Consider the following 9,481-nt stretch of genomic DNA (forward strand, 5'->3'; position numbering starts at 1 on the left):
TTTTGTAGGAGATCTAACTAATAAGTTGTATAGCCAATGTCAAAGAGGTTGCTTCCTGTGTTCTCCTCTAGGATTTTGATGGTTTCCTGTCTCACATTTAATCTTTAATCCATTTTGAATTTATATTTGTGTATGATATAGGATTGTGTATGATAGAGGAAAGCAGTCTAATTTCATTCTTCTGCATGTTGCTGTCCAGTTTTCCCAACACCATTTGTTGAAGAGACTGTCTTTTTTCCATTGGATATTCTTTCCTGCTTTATTGAACATTAGTTGACCATATAGTTGTGGGTCCATTACTGGGTTTTCTATTCTGTTCCAATGATCTATGTGTCTGTTTTTATGCCAATACATACTGTCTTGAGGACTACAGCTTTGTAATATAGCTTGAAGTCCAGAACTGTGATGCCTCCTACTTTGCTTTTCTTTTTCAAGATTGCTTTTGTGGTTCCATGAAAAGTTTAGGATTGTCTGTTCTAGCTCTGTGAAAAATGCTGGTAGTATTTTGATATGGGTTGCACTAAATGTGTAGATTGCTTTGGGTTGTATAGAGTTTTTAACAATAATTGTTCTTTCAATCCATGAGCATGGACTGTTTTTCCATTTCTTTGTGTCATCTTCAAGTTCTATCATAAGTGTTCTATAGTTTTGAGAGTACAGATCCTTTACCTCTTTGGTTAGATTTATTCTTAGGTATCTTATGGTTTTTGGTGCATCGTAAATGGGATTTATTCCTTGATTTTTTTTTTTTTTGCTGTTTCATTATTGGTGTATAGATATGCAACAGATTTCTGTATATTAATTTTATATTGGGCTCCCTACTCAGGGGGGAGCCTGTTCCTCCCTCTCCCTCTGCCTGCTGCTCCCCCTGCTTGTGTGCTCTAATAAATAAATATCTTAAAAAAAAAGGAAAAAGTAAGAAATCATAGACTTATACCTTCATTTCAGTTATTATATACTTTTGTTGTGGATATCTATATAATTATGAAGAGAGTTTCAAAACTGTCAACAGTGGGAAAGGTTGAGACAAGAGGTTTACAGGACTCTTAATAGAAACTCAAAACTCAAGTTGATTGGAGAGGGACACCTGAAATACCCAGAATAATTTTTTTGAAAATATATAATAAAACAAAAGAAAACCAAATACAATCCACCTTTTCCCTCAAAAAAAATTTATACTATATGAGAAGACAGACTATATATAAAATTATATTGAGTATTTTTAAACAATTAATGAGTGATCAATGTTAAAATGAATCTTAAAATATGAAAAAATTTAGGCAATTTAAGCAGCCTCTGTTGTACAATAAAGATGATATGAATGAAGTATTATTCACTGAGTGATAGTACTGAAAGAAGAGATTTTTTTTAAATTTTATTATGTTATGTTAATCACCATACATTACATCATTAGTTTTTGATGTAGTGTTCCATGATTCATTGTTTGCGTATAACACCGAGTGCTCCATTCAATACATGCCCTCTCTAATACCCATCACCAGGCTAACCCATTCCCCCACCCCACCCCTCTAGAACCCTCAGTTTGTTTCTAAGAGTCCTAGTCTCTCATGGTTGTCTCCCCCCTCCAATTCTCCCCCCTTCATTTTTCCCTTCCTACTATCTTTTTTTTTTTTTAATCATATAATGTATTGTTTCAGAGGTACAGGTCTGTGATTCAACAATCTTACACAATTCACAGTGCTCACCATACACATACCCTCCCCAATGTCTATCACCTGCCACCCTATCCCTCCCAACCCCCACCACTCCAGCAACCCTCAGTTTGTTTCCTGAGATTAAGAATTCCTCATATGATACATGTCTTTCTCTGAATGACTTATTTCGCTCAACATAATACCCTCCAGTTCCATTCACGTCATTGCAAATGGCAAGATTTCATTCCTTTTGATGGCTGCATAATATTCCATTGTATATATACACCACATCTTCTTTATCCATTCATCTGTCAATGGACATCTTGGCTCTTTCCATAGTTTGGCTATTGTGGACATTGCTGCTATAAACATCAGAGTGCATGTACCCCTTCAGATCACTACATTTGTATCTTTGGGGTAAATACCCAGTAGTGCAATTGCTGGGTCATATGGTAACTCTATTTTCAACTTTTTGAGGAACCTCCATACTGTTTTCCAGAGTGGCTGCACCAGCTTGCATTCCCACCAACAGTGTAGGAGGGTTCCCCTTTCTCCGCATCCCCGCCAACATCTGTTGTTTCCTGACTTGTTAATTTTAGCCATTCTGACTGGTGTGAGATGGTATCTCATTGAGGTTTTGATTTGGATTTCCCTGATGCTGAGCAATGTTGAGCACTTTTTCATGTGTCTGTTGGCCATTTGGATGTCTTCTTTGGAAAAGTGTCTGTTCACGTCTTCTGTCCATTTCTTGACTGGATCATTTGTTCTTTGGGTGTTGAGTTTGACAAGTTGTTTATAGATTTTGGATACTAGCCCTTTATCTGATATGTCATTTGCAAATATCGAAAGAAGATATTTTCTTTTCAAAGAAAAATTTTGTCATGACTATGAAAGGGAAGTGCTAAGAATATAAGAAAGCTATAATCCCTATCTTCTATAATTGGAAGCCGAATGATAATGTTTACCATTGGTAAATAAAGAAGCAACAGTGCATGACAAGAGTTAAAACAATGATAAGTATTGCCTCTAGAGAGTGGGATGCTGTTCAGAGAAAAAGAGGCCAGTGAGCATCTGCTATTGATTTTTTTAAAAAGATTTTATGTATTTGACTGAGAGTGGGAGAGACAGCGAGAGCAAAAGCATGGGGAGCACCAGAAGGAGAAGGAGAAGCACTGAGCAGGGACCCTGATGCAGGACCCCGGGATCATGACCTGAGCCAAAGGCAGACATTTAACCGACTGAGCCAATTAGGTGCCCCTGCTATTGATTTTTTACAAGTTCACTGCACTATGTGACTTTAACACTGTGTACATTACTCAAATATGAAAAAAAAGCACCTTAAAAGTACAATTGAGAACGTTGAAATATAAAATAAGCACAGGACAGATAAAGTGAAATAAACTTCACGTATAAAGGTACTGAAAATACAAACCTATGTATATGTCTATGTATACGTAGTAAAAATACCCATACCCACATAGGAAAGTGATTTTAATGGCACTTCTGTTGTTTTACAGTTCACATGAAAAGGCTAACAAAGAGGACCGGATTGGGAAATAGAAATTATCATAACATTTGTCTCCTTGAAGTTTTTAAAAACATATAGATACAATGCATTCTTACCACAGGAGATGTAAAAATGTTTTAACTTGTCATCATTTGAAAATTATTTTTATGAACATGATTTCCATCCAGTTTAAATTGTGATGAAAAGGAATAAATGTGTTCTACTTCCTCTCCCCCAAGCAATTGAGGGAGATTATGACTACTTTTTTGGAAGTGATTAAGAAAAACAGAATGAGTCACAAATGCTAGAAGTTAAACAGAGCTGAAATGGTAAATTATTTCAGAGCAGATGTTTAAAGGAAATGAAACCAACATTTGAGAAGAAAGAATGGGTATTAGAGAACTGGAGTAATCTTTTCAGTGACTTTTTCTATAGTCTACTTTTGACAGACACACCTGCCAAATCACTAACTGCGTGGAAACTGTTGCTTTAGAAAGTGGTCCAGTTTCAGGGCACCTGGGTGGCGCAGTTGGTTAAGCGACTGCCTTCGGCTCAGGTCATAATCCTGGAGTCCCGGGATCGAGTCCCGCATCGGGCTCCCTGCTCGGCAGGGAGTCTGCTTCTCCCTCTGACCCTCCTCCCTCTCATGCTCTCTGTCTCTCATTCTCTCCGTCTCAAATAAATAAATAAAATCTTAAAAAAAAGAAAAAAGAAAAAAAAAAAAAGAAAGTGGTCCAGTTTCATTCTTCTGCATGTTGCTGTCCAGTTTTCCCAACACCATTTATTGAAGAGACTGTCTTTTTTCCATTGGATATTCTTTCCTGCTTTGTCAAAGATTAACTGACCATATAGTTGTGAGTTCCTGAAACTAACAGTACTTATTGACACCTACCCTCTGTAAAATACTTCCCATAAATAGGGTTGAAGTATTAAAAATGATATCCCTATTTTGTGTATTAAGAGACTTATAAATAGAAATGCTTTATGATGGGCACTTGGGTGGCTCAGTCAGTTAAGTGTCTGCATTCGGCTCAGGTCATGATCCCAGGGTCCTGGGATGGAGCCCGGCATCAGGCTCCCTGCTCCTCAGGGAGCCTGCTTCTCCCTCTCCCTTGGCCTGTTGCTCCCCTTGCTTGTGCATGCTCTCTCTCTCTGTCATATAAATAAATAATATCTTTAAAAAAAGGAAATGCTTTATGAGTTGGCCATGATTTTACAATCACTTGAATAATTTGGGGGAACATTTCAATTTCAGCTCTGTTTCTCTCCAAAACCGAAACTTGTCCACAGCACTATGCTGCTTTATACACTTAGGATAATTCTGTTTTTGGGGCGCCTGGGTGGCTCAGTCGTTAGGTGTCTGCCTTCAGCTCAGGTCATGGTCCTAGGGTCCTGGGATCGAGCCCCGCATCGGGCTCCCTGCTCGGCGGGAAGCCTGCTTCTCCCTCTCCCACTCCCCCTGCTTGTGTTCCCTCTCTCGCTGTGTCTCTCTCTGTCAAATAAATAAATAATAATAATGATAATAAAAATCTTTAAAAAAATTGTTTTTGTTTGTTTGGGAGAATGTCAAATAAAGAATGTGTAAGTAAAAATCAAATTTTATTAATTCTGAATATACGCTTAGGAGTAATGCAATGTCACCTAATTCACCTATCCAAACATTCATAGCAGAGAATTAACAGATGGGTGCTTAAAGGAAAATTTTATCCCTTCTTCATTCATAAGACAAACAAAACAAACTAATCATTACCTACTGTGGTAGGCAGAATAATGGGTCCCCAAATATATACATGTCCTACTTCTCAATACACGTGAATGTGTAAAGTTATATGACAATGGAGAATTAAGGGTGCAGACGAAATTAAGTCTGATGATTAGGGGCCCTGAGATGGGAAGATTATCCTGGGTTATCCAGCTGGGCCTAATAAAATCACAAGGGTCTTTATAAGTGGAAGAGGAAGGTAAAAGAGAAAGAACCAGAGAGATGGTACTGTGATGAATACTCAGCTCAATGTTGATGCAGATATAGTGCAGAGGAGGACTGGAGCCATGAACTAAGGAATGTGGGCAGCTTTTTGAAGCTGGAAAAGTCTAGGAAATGGATTCTCCCTTCAACCTCTGGAAGAAATGCAGCCCCTATCTGCTAACACCTTGGCTTTAGCCCATTTATACTCATTTTGGACTTTCAAACTCCAAAACTATACAGTAATAAATTTGTGTTCTTTTAAGCCATTAAATTTGTGGTATTCTCTTACAGCAGAGAAAGGAAACTATGACAAAACTTTATTCATCTTAGGTTTTTGGCTGATACTGTAACAAAAAGATTAATAAGAGAAAAACAGTTCATTAACAAGTGCAATAGACATCATACAGGAGAAACTTAAACAAAAAGTAACTCAAAGTGGGGGTTCATAACTCCAGCTTATATAACATCTTCAACAAAGAACAATAAATTTATAGAGAAATGTCAGGACAAAAGAAAGCAGTTTTAGGCTTCCAAGGGCAGCAAACTGCAAGAAGATAAATATATGGTAGGGAAGAATTGGAGTAAAGTATGTTTGCAGATTCCTCTTGTGCCATATCTGGGCTGATAAGAATCTGTCTCCAGTAGAGGGAAAATTTACTCCCTTCCTTAGGAAAAAAGAGAGAGAGTAGAGGGAGCTTTTCTTATATTTGCTGCTTCCTTAGGAAAAAAGAGAGAGAGTAGAGGGAGCTTTTCTTATATTTCCTGCTTCCTTAAACTTCCTTCAGTTTAAAAGAACCCTTAATGTCAATAATTTGAGAGTAACACATTCTGGTTTCCTTCAATACTACACACTAGTATCTTCGTTGGGTGTTAGCAACAGATGATGAAACAAGAGAGAAAAGGCTTCTTGTCCTGTAAGAGCTTAAATTTTAGTATTACTAAAGGAATTAAAAAAAAACAAACAAACAAGCAAACAAAATTAGATTGAAAGTAACTATCAAGGGAGGGGTGCCTGGGTAGCTCGGTCCATTAGGTGTCCTACTCTTGATTTCCACTCAGGTCATGAATTGAGGGTTCAGAGATCAAGCCCCTAGTTGGGCTCCATGCTCAGTGGGGAGTCTGCATGAGATTCTTTCCCTCTCCTTTTGCTCTGCCTCTCTCTCTCTCTCAAATAACTCTTAAAAAAAAGTAAGTTAACTATCAAGGGAAAAGGAGGGTGAAAGAAAAAGAATGACTTACTCAAAATGGTCTTCAGTTTGCAGTGGGCTAGAATCCTTCAGAAAACAACAGAGGCACTGATAACTATAAAATAGGAGTCAAGCTCAGAATATTTTAAAATAGTATTTCCAAGACAGAACAGTGAGTTCACGAATTATGAAGAGTAGAGGAGCTTGATGCTTAGAGAATAGAATTACGGCATTTTGACAAGAAAGAGCTTACCAAGTAAAAGGGTATAAGTTGATTTTGGTATAACAGTTGAAGATAGAATCTTAAAAGCTAGGGTAGGTAGTTTAGACTTTAAAAAGTACAAAGAAAATCATCAAATGATTTAAGAAAGGGAGTGACATTATCATATATAAATATTTTTAAGGTGACTTCCTGCAGATGGGTAATGCTAAATGGAACATGAATAAAAGCAGTTTTGGAGAAGAGTATGGTGGCATTGATTAGCTTAATGGCAGTAAAATGCAGAGAGCTAAACAGAAATGAGACAGGGCAAGAATTGCTAATGGAATGGATGGGGGAGGAGAAAGATGAAAAAAGGATGAGTTATTGTTAGGTTTCTAATTGGATAGATGCCAATGCAATTTACTAGAATGGGAAAGATTTGCTAAGGAACAGTTTTGGGAGCAAAATATGGAGTTTCATGTTAATAGGTTAACCTTGAGACGATTAGTAAAAATCGAGGTTAAAATATGAAGTAAGTTATTCAACACATAAATATATATCTGTAGACATCCATACACACATAAATCAAACACATACATGAAATATATATAATAGACATAATATGTATATATGTAAATATACATATTTACATATGTAAATGTACACATATATAATTTAATGAGTTAGGCCACTCTATTTTATTTGGGATTTTTAAAAGATAAATGTACTTTAGGCTTGGCCGCCATCATGAACGACACAGTAACTACCCGGACCAGGAAGTTCATGACTAACCGACTACTTCAGCGGAAACAGATGGTCACTGAAGTTCTTCATCCCAGAAAGGCAACAGTACCTAAGACAGAAATTCGGGAAAAACTAGCCAAAATGTACAAGACCACACCAGATGTCATATTTGTGTTTGGATTCAGAACCCATTTGGTGGTGGCAAGACAACTGGCTTTGGCATGATTTATGATTCCTTGGATTATTCAAAGAAAAATGAACCCAAACACAGACTTGCAAGACATGGCCAGTATGAGAAGAAAAAGACATCAAGAAAACAGCGAAAGGAATGCAAGAACAGAATGAAGAAAGTCAGGGGGACTGCAAAAACCAATGATGGTGCTGGCAAAAAGTGAGCTGGAGACTGGACAACAGAAGGAGTAAAGATGCTGCAGTGGCTTTTTCTGTGGTGGTTGTGCAGATTTTTCATGAGAGGATCAATAAACTAAGAATGTTAGTGTGAAGAAAAAAGATAAATGTACTTTAGCAATGTTACTAATAATAACATTTATTGAGTTTATTAGTAATAGATTCCTGAGGCTATGGTTAATGAACTGTTACAATGTCAGTGACTAAAATGGATCATGTGTGGGGAAAAACAGATACAACTCTAAGCGAACTCTAAGCTTACATTTATTATTATAAGATTATAAACCAACCTTTCTTGGAACCAGTTAAAAACAACCAAAAAAAAAAAAAACCAAAACACTGATGTTATAGAAATGCTTTCTGATGTTTTCAAGATAGATTATAAATATGTATTTTAGATATCAAGACAGATAACACATTGAACTTAAATAAAATTGTATGATAACTGGTCTGTAAATATTCATTAATACGCTTACTTTTCTATTCAAACAAGCACTAATTGTTAAGTGCTTTGAATTCTCAAAAGCATTTGTGTCCTGTCAAGGTTTCTGCTATTGGCATGTGGCATATGGTGTTAATCAAATTTCATCAAGCCTAATTAAAGATATTTATGGCTTATGATTATAATTTTACAAGTGTGAAACATCTGCCAGAAGCCAGGGAGATCAGCGGAAGATTTGTGTGTAAAACCATAAGAATGGATGAGATAACTCAAGAAGTATAAAGAGAAAGGAAGCAAGGAAGGAAGGAAGGTAGGTTGGTTGGGATGGTTGGGAGGGAAAGAAAACTCAGTACTGGAACCTGAGGAGCTTCTTCACTGTAAGATATTGGGTAAGTACAAATGTCAAATGAGGTGGGAGAAAACCCCCAAGAAACCAGTGTGATTTAATCCAAGATAAAATCATGAGATAGTCATCCTCCATATTAAATAAACAGTTGAGCAAAATGAGGACAGAAGTCTATACCAAAATGTAAATGGTGGTCTCCAAGATTTCATTCCCTGAGATGGAAAGTCTATGGAACTTCCCTTAATTGACAATGGGGAAAAGCCAGATTGCTGATTGAGTGCAGGATGTTGGCTTCCCCAGTTTAGTTCAGTAGGTGAAGACACTTTTGATCCTCCCTGCAGTCCAGGCACAGTGAGCTGTTTGCCTGTGCTGAAGAGAGAAAGCAGAGACACCTGTGCAAATGAAAACTAGGCCTGATAACTGACTTTTGACATAATCACTAATATATCAACTTCATATCTGAATTATATAACAATCTTCTCCAGGAGGGAATAATTTATGTCTTGGGACAATTTCTTAACCTAGCAAAATGGAATAAAAATTTCAATAGTTCTTCATTATGTATAAGCTAACCTTTATTTCCCAAAGACGAGGAGGTTCAGAATTGATGGGCAAACTAAGGCAAAAAAAAAAATTTGGTGACTTTAAGGAAAAATTTCAAATTACTCATCTAGGAGACAATTTGGCATCTGAATCGACATAAGAGAATGGATAAGGAAGAAAGCTATATATATTGCCCATCTATTAAATATTAGTTACTGTTACTGTTAGAAACTTTATAAATATATTATTTATTTTAAAACAGTTCTGCAGTGTAGCTGAGGGCTAATAATATGTTGCTATTAAAAAGAGCTTAAGAAATGCTCCATGACATGTTTTTCTCATAAAATATGATGAGTTAGGATCACATATAGTTTTTTGGAATATAAATTATATTTCACTTGTCTCTCCAAGTGTCTCCTCCATAGGACATCATGGTACTCTTCCATTGCAACGTTCAGTGTGATTACTCTGACAAAGAGAT

General features: G+C 36.7%; 1 pseudogene; it reads left to right on the forward strand.

Annotated features, from left to right (window-relative positions):
• Window positions 1-7,264: 7,264 nt before the first annotated feature.
• Window positions 7,265-7,656, forward strand: LOC123838701 (small ribosomal subunit protein eS24-like; annotated as a pseudogene).
• Window positions 7,657-9,481: the final 1,825 nt, after the last annotated feature.

The sequence above is a fragment of the Mirounga angustirostris genome, unplaced genomic scaffold (genome assembly GCF_029215605.1).
Source record: "Mirounga angustirostris isolate CCGP_5_RB_7025 unplaced genomic scaffold, mMirAng1.0.hap1 SCAF_3, whole genome shotgun sequence".
Taxonomy (NCBI): domain Eukaryota; kingdom Metazoa; phylum Chordata; class Mammalia; order Carnivora; family Phocidae; genus Mirounga; species Mirounga angustirostris.